This window comes from Siphateles boraxobius, unplaced genomic scaffold (genome assembly GCF_051911475.1).
Source record: "Siphateles boraxobius isolate OS27281-9 unplaced genomic scaffold, OSU_SipBor_1 6, whole genome shotgun sequence".
NCBI classification, from domain to species: Eukaryota; Metazoa; Chordata; class Actinopteri; order Cypriniformes; family Leuciscidae; genus Siphateles; species Siphateles boraxobius.
The window spans coordinates 910,077-930,241 of NW_027509186.1; the positions used below are offsets into that span (position 1 = coordinate 910,077).

The 20,165-nt window shown below is 42.8% G+C and overlaps 14 non-coding genes across 14 annotated transcripts; 12 read left to right on the top strand and 2 right to left on the bottom strand.

Moving 5' to 3' along the window:
* Window positions 1-1,393: 1,393 nt before the first annotated feature.
* Window positions 1,394-1,465, top strand: trnag-ucc (transfer RNA glycine (anticodon UCC)). The gene has a single exon. It is a non-coding gene; the product is annotated as a tRNA-Gly (tRNA).
* Window positions 1,466-2,808: 1,343 nt separating this feature from the next.
* On the top strand, window positions 2,809-2,880 carry trnag-ucc (transfer RNA glycine (anticodon UCC)). Its single transcript has one exon. It is a non-coding gene; the product is annotated as a tRNA-Gly (tRNA).
* Window positions 2,881-4,027: 1,147 nt separating this feature from the next.
* Window positions 4,028-4,099, top strand: trnag-ucc (transfer RNA glycine (anticodon UCC)). Its single transcript has one exon. It is a non-coding gene; the product is annotated as a tRNA-Gly (tRNA).
* Window positions 4,100-4,733: 634 nt separating this feature from the next.
* On the top strand, window positions 4,734-4,805 carry trnag-ucc (transfer RNA glycine (anticodon UCC)). The gene has a single exon. It is a non-coding gene; the product is annotated as a tRNA-Gly (tRNA).
* A 635-nt stretch (window positions 4,806-5,440) lies between these two features.
* On the top strand, window positions 5,441-5,512 carry trnag-ucc (transfer RNA glycine (anticodon UCC)). Its single transcript has one exon. It is a non-coding gene; the product is annotated as a tRNA-Gly (tRNA).
* A 991-nt stretch (window positions 5,513-6,503) lies between these two features.
* trnag-ucc (transfer RNA glycine (anticodon UCC)) lies at window positions 6,504-6,575 on the top strand. Its single transcript has one exon. It is a non-coding gene; the product is annotated as a tRNA-Gly (tRNA).
* Window positions 6,576-9,056: 2,481 nt separating this feature from the next.
* Window positions 9,057-9,128, top strand: trnag-ucc (transfer RNA glycine (anticodon UCC)). Its single transcript has one exon. It is a non-coding gene; the product is annotated as a tRNA-Gly (tRNA).
* Window positions 9,129-9,354: 226 nt separating this feature from the next.
* Window positions 9,355-9,426, bottom strand: trnad-guc (transfer RNA aspartic acid (anticodon GUC)). Its single transcript has one exon. It is a non-coding gene; the product is annotated as a tRNA-Asp (tRNA).
* A 1,540-nt stretch (window positions 9,427-10,966) lies between these two features.
* Window positions 10,967-11,038, top strand: trnag-ucc (transfer RNA glycine (anticodon UCC)). The gene has a single exon. It is a non-coding gene; the product is annotated as a tRNA-Gly (tRNA).
* Window positions 11,039-12,115: 1,077 nt separating this feature from the next.
* On the top strand, window positions 12,116-12,187 carry trnag-ucc (transfer RNA glycine (anticodon UCC)). Its single transcript has one exon. It is a non-coding gene; the product is annotated as a tRNA-Gly (tRNA).
* Window positions 12,188-14,668: 2,481 nt separating this feature from the next.
* Window positions 14,669-14,740, top strand: trnag-ucc (transfer RNA glycine (anticodon UCC)). The gene has a single exon. It is a non-coding gene; the product is annotated as a tRNA-Gly (tRNA).
* A 226-nt stretch (window positions 14,741-14,966) lies between these two features.
* trnad-guc (transfer RNA aspartic acid (anticodon GUC)) lies at window positions 14,967-15,038 on the bottom strand. The gene has a single exon. It is a non-coding gene; the product is annotated as a tRNA-Asp (tRNA).
* Window positions 15,039-16,578: 1,540 nt separating this feature from the next.
* Window positions 16,579-16,650, top strand: trnag-ucc (transfer RNA glycine (anticodon UCC)). Its single transcript has one exon. It is a non-coding gene; the product is annotated as a tRNA-Gly (tRNA).
* A 1,077-nt stretch (window positions 16,651-17,727) lies between these two features.
* On the top strand, window positions 17,728-17,799 carry trnag-ucc (transfer RNA glycine (anticodon UCC)). Its single transcript has one exon. It is a non-coding gene; the product is annotated as a tRNA-Gly (tRNA).
* Window positions 17,800-20,165: the final 2,366 nt, after the last annotated feature.

Genomic DNA, 20,165 nt, shown 5'->3' on the forward strand with positions numbered 1-20,165 from the left:
CACAAGTTTACAGTCTTCGATGTTATAAGTGAGCTTCAGCTTTTCAAAAGCCAGCCTACAGAAAACAAAACTCTCAAGCAGAGTGCGCCTACATGATTAATGTAATGTAAATTTTAAACACTTACCATCCTCCAACAGCGACTCCAACAAACTGGTGGCCGAGTCAAGTCCACCCTCCCTCCCGTTGCTCGGTGGTCTATGGCCGTAGATACCGTCCATCTGTTCGTACCACATCCAGCTTTTTCGGTTTGAACCACTGCGGCCGTTGTGGTCCTTTACAGCTCTGTAGTCACTTTTCAGTTTTTTTAACTTTTCCCTACATTGCTGGAAAGTCCTGTTGTAGCCATGTGGGGACAGCAGTTCGGAGATTTCTTGATAAACTTTTTCGTTCCTCGTTGCCCCATCTAGCTCTCGCTGGATCCTTTCTTCGGCAACCAAACATAGGAAAGTCTGCACCTCCTCGTTTGACCACGGCGTATTCTTCCGAGTTGCCATAATAGTAAGTTTAGAATATCTGGGCAAACTATTTAAAAATGGCGGGGTTATTCTCTGGTTATTCTGGATACTCCGTCTGCCGCGTGCAATGATGACGCAGTGAATAGTGACGATTCTCTCTGACCAATCAGCAGTCGGCATTGTATTACGTCACATTTTAGTATCGCCTTAGCTCGCTTAGAACCTCGCCGGAGGTGGTACGAAAAAAAGTACCCGAAAGCAGGTACAGGTACAACTTTTACACAGTGGAAAACCAAACAAAGGCGAGTCGAGTCGAGCCGAGCCGAGCCAAGGCGAGCTGGTACTGTGTAGTGGAAAAGCGCCATTAGAGAGAGAGAGACTGTCTGAGTGGAGGCAGGGATGGTAACTGTGTCTGTCTTTCTGTTATCGGCCTGCTAGAGCAAGCTGAAGCAAAATAGTGATAATGAACCAAAATCCAGCTGACTTTTCTAAGATCAACTGAATAATGAACAGACATGCTTTGAAACTGGTTAAGAGACCATGTAAAATTAGGTAAAAGCTACAGTAAAATGTGAAGTTTAAAATCTTACTTAAAATTTAAATCTTTTTAGAGATGATATAATGAAAAGCGAACATTAAAAATGAACAGTTAAAATATGTGTCTAATATGTGTGTGTGTGATGGTGACTGCACTCTATGTCTTGTATTTGTTAGTTTGGGGTACTATTATTTCCTGATTTTGAGGATATTGTGTCATTAACCTCTTGTTTTTTAATATGGTGCCTGGTAGGTCAGGTCAATAAGTTCATGCAATTTTTTTAAGTGCCAGGTCCAAACAAAGAGAGTTTCAGTTCATCTGCACCTGCCAGCTGCTAAAGTATTGCAAAAATTATTGCTGACCGCAGAACAGGGCTTCCGGTCTACATCCAACAGTCTTGCGTTGGTGGTATAGTGGTGAGCATAGCTGCCTTCCAAGCAGTTGACCCGGGTTCGATTCCCGGCCAACGTATCAAATTTGTAAATTAAAGACCTTGATTACGAGCATTCTTGCTATGGGTTCGATTCCTGGGTCTGTCCATTCTTGCTGTATGCGTTGATTCCCGGCCAACGCATTGCATTTTTCTCAACCTGTCTTTAAAACAGTCGTCCGAGGCCCCTTGCCAACTTCTCCTGCAACTCGTTTGCTGGAGCAAAACATTTGTTAAGGTCTTTTGGCAGCAGTACAGGACTGGATCTCCCCGTCGGGGAATCGAACCCCAGTCTCCGCGTGACAGGCGGAGATACTTTCCACTATACTAACAAAGAGTTGCAGAGACAGGTAGTTGTATCCGATCAGCACGGCTTCCAGGAACAGCGTCATGCGTCATTTTAGCTCAACGCTTCACAGAAGCCAGTGAATCCAAAAAATAATCTAATACCGTTTAAATATGAAGTGTCTGTATAAAAAGTGTTACATTATTAAATTAGAGACCCTTTTTTTTAATATGGTGCCTGGTAGGTCAGGTCAATAAGTTCATGCAATTTTTTTAAGTGCCAGGTCCAAACAAAGAGAGTTTCAGTTCATCTGCACCTGCCAGCTGCTAAAGTATTGCGAAAATTATTGCTGACCGCAGAACAGGGCTTCAGGTCTACATCCAACAGTCTTGCGTTGGTGGTATAGTGGTGAGCATAGCTGCCTTCCAAGCAGTTGACCCAGGATCGATTGCTGGCCAACGCATCACATTTGTAAATTAAAGACCTTGATTACGAGCATTCTTGCTATGGGTTCGATTCCTGGGTCTGTCCATTCTTGCTGTATGGGTTCGATTCCCGGCCAACGCATTGCATTTTTCTCAAGCTGTCTTTAAAACAGTCGTCCGGGCCCCTTGCCAACTTCCCTGTAACTTGTTTGCTGGAGCAAAACATTTGTTAAGGTCTTTTGGCAGCAGTAAAGGACTGAATCTCCCCGTCGGGGAATCGAACCCCAGTCTCCGTGTGACAGGCGGAGATACTTTCCACTATACTAACAAGGAGTTGCAGAGACAGGTAGTTGTATCCGATCAGCGCGGCTTGCAGGAACGGCGTCATGCGTCATTTTAGCTCAACGCTTCACAGAAGCCAGTGAATGCAAAAAATAATCTAATACCGTTTAAATATGAAGTGTCTGTATAAAACGTGTTACATTATTAAATTAGAGACCTTGTTTTTTAATATGGTGCCTGGTAGGTCAGGTCAATAAGTTCATGCAATTTTTTTAAGTGCCAGGTCCAAACAAAGAGAGTTTCAGTTCATCTGCACCTGCCAGCTGCTAAAGTATTGCGAAAATTATTGCTGACCGCAGAACAGGGCTTCCAGTCTACATCCAACAGTCTTGCGTTGGTGGTATAGTGGTCAGCATAGCTGCCTTCCAAGCAGTTGACCCGGGTTCGATTCCCGGCCATCGTATCACATTTGTAAATTAAAGACCTTGATTACGAGCATTCTTGCTATGGGTTCGATTCCTGGGTCTGTCCATTCTTGCTGTATGCGTTCGATTCCCGGCCAACGCATTGCATTTTTCTCAAGCTGTCTTTAAAACAGTCATCCGAGGCCCCTTGCCAACTTCTCCTGCAACTTGTTTGCTGGAGCAAAACATTTGTTAAGGTCTTTTGGCAGCAGTACAGGACTGGATCTCCCCGTCGGGGAATCGAACCCCAGTCTCCGCGTGACTGGCGGAGGTACTTTCCACTATACTAACAAAGAGTTGCAGAGACAGGTAGTTGTATCCGATCAGCGCGGCTTCCAGGAACGGCGTCATGCGTCATTTTAGCTCAACGCTTCACAGAAGCCAGTGAATCCAAAAAATAATCTAATACCGTTTAAATATGAAGTGTCTGTATAAAACGTGTTACATTATTAAATTAGAGACCCTTTTTTTTTAATATGGTGTTGTAGGATTACAAATTTTATTTAAATATTTAATTTAGATTTCCAATACAAAAGTATTTTATATTGAGAAAGTTTATAAATGATGAGACCAGGAAATCTCTGCAAACGGTAGGGGTTCCCAGCAGGATATTCCTGACTGTCCCATCTCAGTGCGAGAAGGCTAGGCTTTTCCTGTTCTCATTGTTTTACCGGGTGAAGAGTCATGCTGAGCAAGTTTGAACACCTGCTATTTTATTACTGAGACCATTTGTCTTGGAGTTCTTATCTCAGTGCGAGAAGTCCTGCACCGTTCTGTTCTCATGTTTCAACTCATTTACATGCTTTGTTCCTCACAATGTAATCCCTCCCCCTTGAAATGTATATAAACTACAATGTAAAGTTCCCTTAGTTAGACGATGTTGGAATGACTGCAGCTACCGACAAACAATAAAGAACTTCTGCTTGGAAAACTTCTACTGTCTCCTGGTCTGAGCTTCTAACTTTTCTACAAAGAAAAAGATCACTACAGTGCCTGGTAGGTCAGGTCAATAAGTTCATGCAATTTTTTTAAGTGCCAGGTCCAAACAAAGAGAGTTTCAGTTCATCTGCACCTGCCAGCTGCTAATGTATTGCGAAAATTCTTGCTGACGGCACAACTGGGCTTCCAGTCTACGTTCAAAGGCCTGCGTTGGTGGTATAGTGGTGAGCATAGCTGCCTTCCAAGCAGTTGACCTGGGTTCGATTCCCGGCCAACACATCACATTTGTAAATTAAAGACCTTGATTTCGAGCATTCTTGCTATGGGTTCGATTCCTGGATCGATCCATTCTTGCTGTATGGGTTCGATTCCCGGCCAACGCATTCCATTTTTCTCAAGCTGTCTTTAAAACAGTCGTCAGGGCCCCTTGCCAACTTCCCTGTAACTTGTTTGCTGGAGCAAAACTTTTGTTAAGGTCTTTTGGCAGCAGTAAAGGACTGAATCTCCCCGTCGGGGAATCGAACCCCAGTCTCCGCATGACAGGCGGAGATACTTTCCACTATACTAACAAGGAGTTGCAGAGACAGGTAGTTGTATCCGATCAGCGCGGCTTGCAGGAACGGCGTCATGCGTCATTTTAGCTCAACGCTTCACAGAAGCCAGTGAATCCAAAAAATAATCTAATACCGTTTAAATATGAAGTGTCTGTATAAAACGTGTTACATTATTAAATTAGAGACCTTGTTTTTTAATATGGTGCCTGGTAGGTCAGGTCAATAAGTTCATGCAATTTTTTTAAGTGCCAGGTCCAAACAAAGAGAGTTTCAGTTCATCTGCACCTGCCAGCTGCTAATGTATTGCGAAAATTCTTGCTGACGGCACAACTGGGCTTCCAGTCTACGTTCAAAGGCCTGCGTTGGTGGTATAGTGGTGAGCATAGCTGCCTTCCAAGCAGTTGACCTGGGTTCGATTCCCGGCCAACGCATCACATTTGTAAATTAAAGACCTTGATTACGAGCATTCTTGCTATGGGTTCGATTCCTGGATCGATCCATTCTTGCTGTATGGGTTCGATTCCCGGCCAACGCATTCCATTTTTCTCAAGCTGTCTTTAAAACAGTCGTCAGGGCCCCTTGCCAACTTCCCTGTAACTTGTTTGCTGGAGCAAAACTTTTGTTAAGGTCTTTTGGCAGCAGTAAAGGACTGAATCTCCCCGTCGGGGAATCGAACCCCAGTCTCCGCATGACAGGCGGAGATACTTTCCACTATACTAACAAGGAGTTGCAGAGACAGGTAGTTGTATCCGATCAGCGCGGCTTGCAGGAACGGCGTCATGCGTCATTTTAGCTCAACGCTTCACAGAAGCCAGTGAATCCAAAAAATAATCTAATACCGTTTAAATATGAAGTGTCTGTATAAAACGTGTTACATTATTAAATTAGAGACCTTGTTTTTTAATATGGTGCCTGGTAGGTCAGGTCAATAAGTTCATGCAATTTTTTTAAGTGCCAGGTCCAAACAAAGAGAGTTTCAGTTCATCTGCACCTGCCAGCTGCTAAAGTATTGCAAAAATTATTGCTGACCGGAGAACAGGGCTTCCGGTCTACATCCAACAGTCTTGCGTTGGTGGTATAGTGGTGAGCATAGCTGCCTTCCAAGCAGTTGACCCGGGTTCGATTCCCGGCCAACGTATCACATTTGTAAATTAAAGACCTTGATTACGAGCATTCTTGCTATGGGTTCGATTCCTGGGTCTGTCCATTCTTGCTGTATGCGTTCGATTCCCGGCCAACGCATTGCATTTTTCTCAACCTGTCTTTAAAACAGTCGTCCGAGGCCCCTTGCCAACTTCTCCTGCAACTCGTTTGCTGGAGCAAAACATTTGTTAAGGTCTTTTGGCAGCAGTACAGGACTGGATCTCCCCGTCGGGGAATCGAACCCCAGTCTCCGCGTGACAGGCGGAGATACTTTCCACTATACTAACAAAGAGTTGCAGAGACAGGTAGTTGTGTCCGATCAGCGCGGCTTCCAGGAACAGCGTCATGCGTCATTTTAGCTCAACGCTTCACAGAAGCCAGTGAATCCAAAAAATAATCTAATACCGTTTAAATATGAAGTGTCTGTATAAAAAGTGTTACATTATTAAATTAGAGACTCTTTTTTTTAATATGGTGCCTGGTAGGTCAGGTCAATAAGTTCATGCAATTTTTTTAAGTGCCAGGTCCAAACAAAGAGAGTTTCAGTTCATCTGCACCTGCCAGCTGCTAAAGTATTGCGAAAATTATTGCTGACCCCCAGTGTCCGTGTGACAGGCGGAGATACTTTCCACTATACTAACAAGGAGTTGCAGAGACAGGTAGTTGTATCCGATCAGCGCGGCTTGCAGGAACGGCGTCATGCGTCATTTTAGCTCAACGCTTCACAGAAGCCAGTGAATGCAAAAAATAATCTAATACCGTTTAAATATGAAGTGTCTGTATAAAACGTGTTACATTATTAAATTAGAGACCTTGTTTTTTAATATGGTGCCTGGTAGGTCAGGTCAATAAGTTCATGCAATTTTTTTAAGTGCCAGGTCCAAACAAAGAGAGTTTCAGTTCATCTGCACCTGCCAGCTGCTAAAGTATTGCGAAAATTATTGCTGACCGCAGAACAGGGCTTCCAGTCTGCAACCAACAGTCTTGCGTTGGTGGTATAGTGGTGAGCATAGCTGCCTTCCAAGCAGTTGACCCGGGTTCGATTCCCGGCCATCGCATCACATTTGTAAATTAAAGACCTTGATTACGAGCATTCTTGCTATGGGTTCGATTCCTGGGTCTGTCCATTCTTGCTGTATGCGTTCGATTCCCGGCCAACGCATTGCATTTTTCTCAAGCTGTCTTTAAAACAGTCGTCCGAGGCCCCTTGCCAACTTCTCCTGCAACTTGTTTGCTGGAGCAAAACATTTGTTAAGGTCTTTTGGCAGCAGTACAGGACTGGATCTCCCCGTCGGGGAATCGAACCCCAGTCTCCGCGTGACAGGCGGAGGTATTTTCCACTATACTAACAAAGAGTTGCAGAGACAGGTAGTTGTATCCGATCAGCGCGGCTTCCAGGAACAGCGTCATGCGTCATTTTAGCTCAACGCTTCACAGAAGTCAGTGAATCCAAAAAATAATCTAATACCGTTTAAATATGAAGTGTCTGTATAAAACGTGTTACATTATTAAATTAGAGACCCTTTTTTTTAATATGGTGCCTGGTAGGTCAGGTCAATAAGTTCATGCAATTTTTTTAAGTGCCAGGTCCAAACAAAGAGAGTTTCAATTCATCTGCACCTGCCAGCTGCTAATATATTGCGAACATTCTTGCTGACCGCACAAGAGGGCTTCCAGTCTACATCCAACAGTCTTGTGTTGGTGGTATAGTGGTGAGCATAGCTGCCTTAAAAGCAGTTGACCCGGGTTCGATTCCTGGACAACGCATCACATTTGTAAATTAAAGACCTTGATTACGAGCATTCTTGCTATGGGTTTGATTCGTGGGTCTGTCCATGCTTGCTGTATGCGTTCGATTCCCGGCCAACGCATTGCATTTTTCTCAAGCTGTCTTTAAAACAGTCGTCGGTGGCCCCTTGCCAACTTCTCCTGTAACTTGTTTGCTGGAGCAAAACATTTGTTAAGGTCTTTTGGCAGCAGTAAAGGACTGGATCTCCCCGTCGGGGAATCGAACCCCGGTCTTGCGCGTGACAGGCAGAGATACTTTCCACTATACTAACGAGGAGTTGCAGAGACAGGTAGTTGTATCCGATCAGCGCGGCTGATCGGATACAAATACCATATTAGTTGTATCCGATGATCGACACCATATTTTTAATATGGTGTTGTAGGATTACAAATTTTATTTAAATGTTTAATTTAGATTTCCAATAAAATAGTATTTTATATTGAGAAAGTTTATAAATTATGAGACCAGGAAATCTCTGCAAACGGTAGGGGTTCCCAGCAGGATATTCCTGACTGTCCCATCTCAGTGCGAGAAGGCTAGGCTTTTCCTGTTCTCATTGTTTTACCGGGTGAAGAGGCATGCTGAGCAAGTTTGAACACCTGCCATTTTATTACTGAGACCATTTGTCTTGGAGTTCTTATCTCAGTGCGAGAAGTCCTGCACCGTTCTGTTCTCATGTTTCAGCTCATTTACATGCTTTGTTCCTCACAATGTAATCCCTCCCCCTTGAAATGTATATAAACTACAATGTAAAGTTCCCTTAGTTAGACGATGTTGGAATGACTGCAGCTACCGACAAGCAATAAAAAACTTCTGCTTGGAAAACTTCCACCGTCTCCTGGTCTGAGCTTCTAACTTTTCTACGAAGAAAAAGATCACTACATTGCCTGGTAGGTCAGGTCAATAAGTTCATGCAATTTTTTTAAGTGCCAGGTCCAAACAAAGAGAGTTTCAGTTAATCTGCACCTGCCAGCTGCTAATGTATTGCGAAAATTCTTGCTGACCACACAATACGGCTTCCAGCCTACATTCATCAGTCTTGCCTTGGTGGTATAGTGGTGAGCATCGCTGCCTTCCAAGCAGTTGATCTGGGTTTGATTCCCGGCCAACGCATCACTTTTGTAAATTAAAGACCTTGATTACGAGCATTCTTGCTATGGGTTCGATTCCTGGGTCTGTCCATTCTTGCTGTATGGGTTCGATCCCCGGCCAATGCATTGCATTTTTCTCAAGCTGTCTTTAAAACAGTCGTCGGTGGCCCCTTGCCAACTTCTCCTGTAACTTGTTTGCTGGAGCAAAACTTTTGTTAAGGTCTTTTGGCAGCAGTAAAGGACTGAATCTCCCCGTCGGGGAATCGAACCCCAGTCTCCGCGTGACAGGCGGAGATACTTTCCACTATACTAACAAGGAGTTGCAGAGACAGGTAGTTGTATCCGATCAGCGCGGCTTGCAGGAACGGCGTCATGCGTCATTTTAGCTCAACGCTTCACAGAAGCCAGTGAATGCAAAAAATAATCTAATACCGTTTAAATATGAAGTGTCTGTATAAAACGTGTTACATTATTAAATTAGAGACCTTGTTTTTTAATATGGTGCCTGGTAGGTCAGGTCAATAAGTTCATGCAATTTTTTTAAGTGCCAGGTCCAAACAAAGAGAGTTTCAGTTCATCTGCACCTGCCAGCTGCTAAAGTATTGCGAAAATTATTGCTGACCACAGAACAGGGCTTCCAGTCTACATCCAACAGTCTTGCGTTGGTGGTATAGTGGTGAGCATAGCTGCCTTCCAAGCAGTTGACCCGGGTTCGATTCCTGGCCAACGCATCACATTTGTAAATTAAAGACCTTGATTACGAGCATTCTTGCTATGGGTTCGATTCCTGGGGCAGTCCATTCTTGCTGTATGCGATCGATTCCCGGCCAACGCATTGCATTTTTCTCAAGCTGTCTTTAATACAGTCGTCCGAGGCCCCTTGCCAACTTCTCCTGTAACTTGTTTGCTGCAGCAAAACATTTGTTAAGGTCTTTTGGCAACAGTAAAGGACTGGATCTCCCCGTCGGGGAATCGAACCCCGGTCTTCCGCATGACAGGCGGAGATACATTCCACTATACTAACGAGGAGTTGCAGAGACAGGTAGTTGTATCCGATCAGCGCGGCTTACAGGAACGGCATCATGCGTAATTTTAGCTCAACGCTTCACAGAAGGCAGTGAATCCAAAAAAGAATCTAATACCGTTTAAATATGAAGTGTCTGTATAAAACGTGTTACATTATTAAATAGAGACCTTGTTTTTTAATATGGTGTTGTAGGATTACAAATTTTATTTAAATGTTTAATTTAGATTTCCAATACAATAGTATTTTATATTGAGAAAGTTTATAAATGATGAGACCAGGAAATCCCTGCAAACGGTAGGGGTTCCCAGCAGGATATTCCTGACTGTCCCATCTCAGTACGAGAAGGCTAGGCTTTTCCTGTTCTCATTGTTTTACCGGGTGAAGAGGCATGCTGAGCAAGTTTGAACACCTGCCATTTTATTACTGAGACCATTTGTCTTGGAGTTCTTATCTCAGTGCGAGAAGTCCTGCACCGTTCTGTTCTCATGTTTCAGCTCATTTACATGCTTTGTTCCTCACAATGTAATCCCTCCCCCTTGAAATGTATATAAACTACAATGTAAAGTTCCCTTAGTTAGACGATGTTGGAATGACTGCAGCTACCGACAAGCAATAAAGAACTTCTGCTTGGAAAACTTCCACCGTCTCCTGGTCTGAGCTTCTAACTTTTCTACAAAGAAAAAGATCACTACATTGCCTGGTAGGTCAGGTCAATAAGTTCATGCAATTTTATTAAGTGCCAGGTCCAAACAAAGAGAGTTTCAGTTAATCTGCACCTGCCAGCTGCTAAAGTATTGCGAAAATTCTTGCTGACCGCACAATACGGCTTCCAGCCTACATCCATCAGTCTTGCGTTGGTAGTATAGTGGTGAGCATAGCTGCCTTCCAAGCAGTTGACCTGTGTTTGATTCCCGGCCAACGCATCACTTTTGTAAATTAAAGACCTTGATTACGAGCATTCTTGCTATGGGTTCGATTCCTGGGTCTGTCCATTCTTGCTGTATGGGTTCGATCCCCGGCCAATGCATTGCATTTTTCTCAAGCTGTCTTTAAAACAGTCGTCCGGGCCCCTTGCCAACTTCTCCTGTAACTTGTTTGCTGGAGCAAAACTTTTGTTAAGGTCATTTTGCAGCAGTAAAGGACTGGATTTCCCCGTCCTCCCGCTTGACAGGCGGAGATACTTTCCACTATACTAACAAGGAGTTGCAGAGACAGGTAGTTGTATCCGATCAGCGCGGCTTCCAGGAACAGCGTCCTGCGTCATTTTAGCTCAACGCTTCACAGAAGCCAGTGAATCCAAAAAATAATCTAATTCCGTTTAAATATGAAGTTTCTGTATTAAACTTGTTACATTATTAAATTAGAGACCTTGTTTTTTAATATGGTGCCTGGTAGGTCAGGTCTATAAGTTCATGCAATTTTTTTAAGTGCCAGGTCCAAACAAAGAGAGTTTCAGTTCATCTGCACCTGCCAGCTGCTAATGTATTGCGAAAATTCTTCCTGACCGCACAACTGGGCTTCCAGCCTACATCCAACAGTCTTGCGTTGGTGGTATAGTGGTGAGCATAGCTGCCTTCCAAGCAGTTGACCAGGGTTCGATTCCCGGCCAACGCATCACATTTGTAAATTAAAGACCTTGATAACGAGCATTCTTGCTATGGGTTCGATTCCTGGGTCTGTCCATTCTTGCTCTATGGGTTCGATTCCCGGCTAACGCATTGCATTTTTCTCAAACTGTCTTTAAAACAGTCGTCCGGGGCCCCTTGCCAACTTCTCCTGTAACTTGTTTGCTGGAGCAAAACTTTTGTTAAGGTCTTTTGGCAGCAGTAAAGGACTGGATCTTCCCGTCGGGGAATCAAATCCCGGTCTTCCGTGTAACAGGCGGAGATACTTTCCACTATACTAACGAGGAGTTGCAAAGACAGGCAGTCGCCCCCGATCAGCGCGACTACAGCTCGCTGCAAACAGCCTTCCCACTTCCAGGAACGGTGTCATATTAGCTCAACGCTTCACAGAAGCCAGTGAATCCACAAAAAGAATCTAATACCATTTAAATATGAAGTGTCTGTATAAAACGTGTCACATTTTTAAATTAAAGACCTTGATTACGAGCATTATTGCTCTATGGGTTCGATTCCTGGGTCTGTCCATTCTTGCTGTATGGGTTCGATTCCCAGCCAACGCATTGCATTTTTCTCAAGCTGTCTTTAAAACAGTCGTCCGGGGCCCCTTGCCAACTTCTCCTGTAACTTGTTTGCTGGAGCAAAACTTTTGTTAAGGTCATTTTGCAGCAGTAAAGGACTGGATCTTCCCCGTCCTCCCGCTTGACAGGCGGAGATACTTTCCACTATACTAACAAGGAGTTTCAGAGACAGGTAGTTGTATCCGATCAGCGCGGCTTCCAGGAACAGCGTCATGCGTCATTTTAGCTCAACGCTTCACAGAAGCCAGTGAATCCAAAAAATTATCTAATTCCATTTAAATATGAAGTTTCTGTATAAAACGTGTTACATTATTAAATTAGAGACCTTGTTTTTTAATATGGTGCCTGGTAGGTCAGGTCAATAAGTTCATGCAATTTTTTTAAGTGCCAGGTCCAAACAAAGAGAGTTTCAGTTCATCTGCACCTGCCAGCTGCTAAAATTCTTGCTGACCGCACAAAAGGGCTTCCAGTCTACATTCAACAGGCTTGCGTTGGTGGTATAGTGGTGAGCATAGCTGCCTTCCAAGCAGTTGACCCGGGTTCGATTCCCGGCCATCGCATCACATTTGTAAATTAAAGACCTTGATTACGAGCATTCTTGCTATGGGTTCGATTCCTGGGTCTGTCCATTCTTGCTGTATGCGTTCGATTCCCGGCCAACGCATTGCATTTTTCTCAAGCTGTCTTTAAAACAGTCGTCCGAGGCCCCTTGCCAACTTCTCCTGCAACTTGTTTGCTGGAGCAAAACATTTGTTAAGGTCTTTTGGCAGCAGTACAGGACTGGATCTCCCCGTCGGGGAATCGAACCCCAGTCTCCGCGTGACAGGCGGAGGTATTTTCCACTATACTAACAAAGAGTTGCAGAGACAGGTAGTTGTATCCGATCAGCGCGGCTTCCAGGAACAGCGTCATGCGTCATTTTAGCTCAACGCTTCACAGAAGTCAGTGAATCCAAAAAATAATCTAATACCGTTTAAATATGAAGTGTCTGTATAAAACGTGTTACATTATTAAATTAGAGACCCTTTTTTTTAATATGGTGCCTGGTAGGTCAGGTCAATAAGTTCATGCAATTTTTTTAAGTGCCAGGTCCAAACAAAGAGAGTTTCAATTCATCTGCACCTGCCAGCTGCTAATATATTGCGAACATTCTTGCTGACCGCACAAGAGGGCTTCCAGTCTACATCCAACAGTCTTGTGTTGGTGGTATAGTGGTGAGCATAGCTGCCTTAAAAGCAGTTGACCCGGGTTCGATTCCTGGACAACGCATCACATTTGTAAATTAAAGACCTTGATTACGAGCATTCTTGCTATGGGTTTGATTCGTGGGTCTGTCCATGCTTGCTGTATGCGTTCGATTCCCGGCCAACGCATTGCATTTTTCTCAAGCTGTCTTTAAAACAGTCGTCGGTGGCCCCTTGCCAACTTCTCCTGTAACTTGTTTGCTGGAGCAAAACATTTGTTAAGGTCTTTTGGCAGCAGTAAAGGACTGGATCTCCCCGTCGGGGAATCGAACCCCGGTCTTGCGCGTGACAGGCAGAGATACTTTCCACTATACTAACGAGGAGTTGCAGAGACAGGTAGTTGTATCCGATCAGCGCGGCTGATCGGATACAAATACCATATTAGTTGTATCCGATGATCGACACCATATTTTTAATATGGTGTTGTAGGATTACAAATTTTATTTAAATGTTTAATTTAGATTTCCAATAAAATAGTATTTTATATTGAGAAAGTTTATAAATTATGAGACCAGGAAATCTCTGCAAACGGTAGGGGTTCCCAGCAGGATATTCCTGACTGTCCCATCTCAGTGCGAGAAGGCTAGGCTTTTCCTGTTCTCATTGTTTTACCGGGTGAAGAGGCATGCTGAGCAAGTTTGAACACCTGCCATTTTATTACTGAGACCATTTGTCTTGGAGTTCTTATCTCAGTGCGAGAAGTCCTGCACCGTTCTGTTCTCATGTTTCAGCTCATTTACATGCTTTGTTCCTCACAATGTAATCCCTCCCCCTTGAAATGTATATAAACTACAATGTAAAGTTCCCTTAGTTAGACGATGTTGGAATGACTGCAGCTACCGACAAGCAATAAAAAACTTCTGCTTGGAAAACTTCCACCGTCTCCTGGTCTGAGCTTCTAACTTTTCTACGAAGAAAAAGATCACTACATTGCCTGGTAGGTCAGGTCAATAAGTTCATGCAATTTTTTTAAGTGCCAGGTCCAAACAAAGAGAGTTTCAGTTAATCTGCACCTGCCAGCTGCTAATGTATTGCGAAAATTCTTGCTGACCACACAATACGGCTTCCAGCCTACATTCATCAGTCTTGCCTTGGTGGTATAGTGGTGAGCATCGCTGCCTTCCAAGCAGTTGATCTGGGTTTGATTCCCGGCCAACGCATCACTTTTGTAAATTAAAGACCTTGATTACGAGCATTCTTGCTATGGGTTCGATTCCTGGGTCTGTCCATTCTTGCTGTATGGGTTCGATCCCCGGCCAATGCATTGCATTTTTCTCAAGCTGTCTTTAAAACAGTCGTCGGTGGCCCCTTGCCAACTTCTCCTGTAACTTGTTTGCTGGAGCAAAACTTTTGTTAAGGTCTTTTGGCAGCAGTAAAGGACTGAATCTCCCCGTCGGGGAATCGAACCCCAGTCTCCGCGTGACAGGCGGAGATACTTTCCACTATACTAACAAGGAGTTGCAGAGACAGGTAGTTGTATCCGATCAGCGCGGCTTGCAGGAACGGCGTCATGCGTCATTTTAGCTCAACGCTTCACAGAAGCCAGTGAATGCAAAAAATAATCTAATACCGTTTAAATATGAAGTGTCTGTATAAAACGTGTTACATTATTAAATTAGAGACCTTGTTTTTTAATATGGTGCCTGGTAGGTCAGGTCAATAAGTTCATGCAATTTTTTTAAGTGCCAGGTCCAAACAAAGAGAGTTTCAGTTCATCTGCACCTGCCAGCTGCTAAAGTATTGCGAAAATTATTGCTGACCACAGAACAGGGCTTCCAGTCTACATCCAACAGTCTTGCGTTGGTGGTATAGTGGTGAGCATAGCTGCCTTCCAAGCAGTTGACCCGGGTTCGATTCCTGGCCAACGCATCACATTTGTAAATTAAAGACCTTGATTACGAGCATTCTTGCTATGGGTTCGATTCCTGGGGCAGTCCATTCTTGCTGTATGCGATCGATTCCCGGCCAACGCATTGCATTTTTCTCAAGCTGTCTTTAATACAGTCGTCCGAGGCCCCTTGCCAACTTCTCCTGTAACTTGTTTGCTGCAGCAAAACATTTGTTAAGGTCTTTTGGCAACAGTAAAGGACTGGATCTCCCCGTCGGGGAATCGAACCCCGGTCTTCCGCATGACAGGCGGAGATACATTCCACTATACTAACGAGGAGTTGCAGAGACAGGTAGTTGTATCCGATCAGCGCGGCTTACAGGAACGGCATCATGCGTAATTTTAGCTCAACGCTTCACAGAAGGCAGTGAATCCAAAAAAGAATCTAATACCGTTTAAATATGAAGTGTCTGTATAAAACGTGTTACATTATTAAATAGAGACCTTGTTTTTTAATATGGTGTTGTAGGATTACAAATTTTATTTAAATGTTTAATTTAGATTTCCAATACAATAGTATTTTATATTGAGAAAGTTTATAAATGATGAGACCAGGAAATCCCTGCAAACGGTAGGGGTTCCCAGCAGGATATTCCTGACTGTCCCATCTCAGTACGAGAAGGCTAGGCTTTTCCTGTTCTCATTGTTTTACCGGGTGAAGAGGCATGCTGAGCAAGTTTGAACACCTGCCATTTTATTACTGAGACCATTTGTCTTGGAGTTCTTATCTCAGTGCGAGAAGTCCTGCACCGTTCTGTTCTCATGTTTCAGCTCATTTACATGCTTTGTTCCTCACAATGTAATCCCTCCCCCTTGAAATGTATATAAACTACAATGTAAAGTTCCCTTAGTTAGACGATGTTGGAATGACTGCAGCTACCGACAAGCAATAAAGAACTTCTGCTTGGAAAACTTCCACCGTCTCCTGGTCTGAGCTTCTAACTTTTCTACAAAGAAAAAGATCACTACATTGCCTGGTAGGTCAGGTCAATAAGTTCATGCAATTTTATTAAGTGCCAGGTCCAAACAAAGAGAGTTTCAGTTAATCTGCACCTGCCAGCTGCTAAAGTATTGCGAAAATTCTTGCTGACCGCACAATACGGCTTCCAGCCTACATCCATCAGTCTTGCGTTGGTAGTATAGTGGTGAGCATAGCTGCCTTCCAAGCAGTTGACCTGTGTTTGATTCCCGGCCAACGCATCACTTTTGTAAATTAAAGACCTTGATTACGAGCATTCTTGCTATGGGTTCGATTCCTGGGTCTGTCCATTCTTGCTGTATGGGTTCGATCCCCGGCCAATGCATTGCATTTTTCTCAAGCTGTCTTTAAAACAGTCGTCCGGGCCCCTTGCCAACTTCTCCTGTAACTTGTTTGCTGGAGCAAAACTTTTGTTAAGGTCATTTTGCAGCAGTAAAGGACTGGATTTCCCCGTCCTCCCGCTTGACAGGCGGAGATACTTTCCACTATACTAACAAGGAGTTGCAGAGACAGGTAGTTGTATCCGATCAGCGCGGCTTCCAGGAACAGCGTCCTGCGTCATTTTAGCTCAACGCTTCACAGAAGCCAGTGAATCCAAAAAATAATCTAATTCCGTTTAAATATGAAGTTTCTGTATTAAACTTGTTACATTATTAAATTAGAGACCTTGTTTTTTAATATGGTGCCTGGTAGGTCAGGTCTATAAGTTCATGCAATTTTTTTAAGTGCCAGGTCCAAACAAAGAGAGTTTCAGTTCATCTGCACCTGCCAGCTGCTAATGTATTGCGAAAATTCTTCCTGACCGCACAACTGGGCTTCCAGCCTACATCCAACAGTCTTGCGTTGGTGGTATAGTGGTGAGCATAGCTGCCTTCCAAGCAGTTGACCAGGGTTCGATTCCCGGCCAACGCATCACATTTGTAAATTAAAGACCTTGATAACGAGCATTCTTGCTATGGGTTCGATTCCTGGGTCTGTCCATTCTTGCTCTATGGGTTCGATTCCCGGCTAACGCATTGCATTTTTCTCAAACTGTCTTTAAAACAGTCGTCCGGGGCCCCTTGCCAACTTCTCCTGTAACTTGTTTGCTGGAGCAAAACTTTTGTTAAGGTCTTTTGGCAGCAGTAAAGGACTGGATCTTCCCGTCGGGGAATCAAATCCCGGTCTTCCGTGTAACAGGCGGAGATACTTTCCACTATACTAACGAGGAGTTGCAAAGACAGGCAGTCGCCCCCGATCAGCGCGACTACAGCTCGCTGCAAACAGCCTTCCCACTTCCAGGAACGGTGTCATATTAGCTCAACGCTTCACAGAAGCCAGTGAATCCACAAAAAGAATCTAATACCATTTAAATATGAAGTGTCTGTATAAAACGTGTCACATTTTTAAATTAAAGACCTTGATTACGAGCATTATTGCTCTATGGGTTCGATTCCTGGGTCTGTCCATTCTTGCTGTATGGGTTCGATTCCCAGCCAACGCATTGCATTTTTCTCAAGCTGTCTTTAAAACAGTCGTCCGGGGCCCCTTGCCAACTTCTCCTGTAACTTGTTTGCTGGAGCAAAACTTTTGTTAAGGTCATTTTGCAGCAGTAAAGGACTGGATCTTCCCCGTCCTCCCGCTTGACAGGCAGAGATACTTTCCACTATACTAACAAGGAGTTTCAGAGACAGGTAGTTGTATCCGATCAGCGCGGCTTCCAGGAACAGCGTCATGCGTCATTTTAGCTCAACGCTTCACAGAAGCCAGTGAATCCAAAAAATTATCTAATTCCATTTAAATATGAAGTTTCTGTATAAAACGTGTTACATTATTAAATTAGAGACCTTGTTTTTTAATATGGTGCCTGGTAGGTCAGGTCAATAAGTTCATGCAATTTTTTTAAGTGCCAGGTCCAAACAAAGAGAGTTTCAGTTCATCTGCACCTGCCAGCTGCTAAAATTCTTGCTGACCGCACAAAAGGGCTTCCAGTCTACATTCAACAGGCTTGCGTTGGTGGTATAGTGGTGAGCATAGCTGCCTTCCAAGCAGTTGACCCGGGTTCGATTCCCGGCCAATGCATTGTATTTTTCTCAAGCTGTCTTTAAAACAGTTGTCCGGGGCCCCTTGCGAACTTCTCCTGTAACTTGTTTGCTGGAGCAAAACTTTTGTTAAGGTCTTTTGGCAGCAGTAAAGGACTGGATCTCCCCGTCGGGGAATCGAACCCCAGTCTCCGCGTGACAGGCGGAGATACTTTCCACTTTCCACAAGGAGTTGCAGAGAGAGGTTGTTGTATCCGATGCGCGGCTTCCAGGAACGGCGTCATGCGTCATTTTAGCTCAACGCTTCACAGAAGCCAGTGAATGCAAAAAATAATCTAATACCGTTTAAATATGAAGTGTCTGTATAAAACGTGTTACATTATTAAATTAGAGACCTTGTTTTTTAATATGGTGCCTGGTAGGTCAAGTCAATAAGTTCATGCAATTTTTTTAAGTGCCAGGTCCAAACAAAGAGAGTTTCAGTCCATCTGCACCTGCCAGCTGCTAATGTATTGCGAAAATTCTTGCTGACCGCAGAACAGGGCTTCCAGTCTACATCCAACAGTCTTCAATAGTGGTGAGCATAGCTGCCTTCCACGCGGGGGCCAGTCGCATGTAGGTTTAGAGCGTTGCTAGCCAATAAGAACGCAGGAAATCCCAGGGAGGGCCAGTCGCATGTAGGTGTAGAGCGTTGCTAGCCAATAAGAACGCAGGAAATTCCAGGGAGGCGGGCCTGAAAAAATACACATTACAGGTTCGAGTCTCGTCTCGACCACAACTACCATAAAGTGTATCTAGATTAAAAAATGATTAGAAACTCATGTTAAGTACGATTTACATATAATAAACTAACTTTGTGCACAAAAATAGAATAAAACGTGTAAGATTTGTTGTTGTGTAGAATGTACAAAATGTGCAACTACCTTAATAAACATTTATATTATAATAGGGTTTAGTTTTCTTTAATATAGAAAATATTTGAATGTGAATAATTGTAAAGAACATTTTGATAATGTTTTAGACCTTTACATTTTACATTGAGATATTTACATTATATTTGTTTAACTATGTACAGAAATCCAATATATATATGAAATATAACCAGTAAACACCAAATAGTAAGTTTCTCGTTTTATTTATAGTACAGAAATATACATATTATTATGTAAAACTGAAAAGGTAATGTATTAAATACTTATAGATTAAACAACAATAACATTAATAATAATAATAATAAAATATAAAGCTGTGGAGAACATAGGAAAAAAACAAGATTTTTTTAAATCAAATAATTATGTAGTGTTTAATGACAACAGTTATTAACATTTAGTGTTTACACATCTGAGCAAGATAAAATAATGCAAGTCAATAAAATTTACTTTAAAAACACTAAAGTACAATGCAAACAAGGACACAATTGTTTGATTTTAATGAACAATGGAAATAAATGTAACAATTTAAAATGATAGATTATAGATTAAACAACAGCAATAATAATATCTAAAGTTGAGGAGAACAGGAAAAAACAAGAAAAAAAAGTATTTTAAACTAAACAATTATGTACAGAGTATAATAGTACCAGTGCTTAACATTTAGTGTTTTTCAAATCTGAGCAAGATAAAATAATGCAAGTCAATAAATGAACTTAAAAAAACACTAAAATACAATAAAATACAATACTTTTGGTATTTTAATGAACAAATGGAAATAAATTAAATATTTAAAAAAATAATATATATATATATATATATATATATATATATATATATATATATATATATATATATATATATACATTAAAAGTGCAATAATATGTATATACATATATGCATAAGATTGTGCAAGGAATGTCTTTGAGCTATAAACAGTATTTGAGGTCTGGGCATGTCATTTGTCAGTGAAGTCATTTTTTCTTTTCCTCAATCCACCTCTGCTTCTCAGCCTCATAGAATGGAGACTGCTGAAAGTCTTTCCATGAAATTTCATTCCCTTAGCCTGATAAAGGGAAAACACTTTAGCAGGACAGTAAATGTATTTGCCTGCCACTCCAGGGAAACCAGTGTGAATATGAGGACTGTTGGGTCCTTGTTTCAGTGGTAGGTGGCAGAATCTGCACAGACGACCAGTAGGATGCTCCATTACTGACTTTCTCTTGCTTCTCTCCTCAATCACCCTCCTATTTTCTGCCCCTCTCTGCTTCGAGGACTCCAGTTCTCGCTGAAAAAAAGGAGTCTCTGCAAAGTCTTCAAAGGGCATTCTGAAGTTGGTCAGGCCCTCTGCGGAATATGTGTCAAAAACTTTCTTGGAGCAGTAGAAGTATTTAACATCACCACCTTGATAAAAGAAATGTATTGAGGTGCCATCACCCATGTATCGAGAATTAGGCTGACCACAGGCTAAACAGGA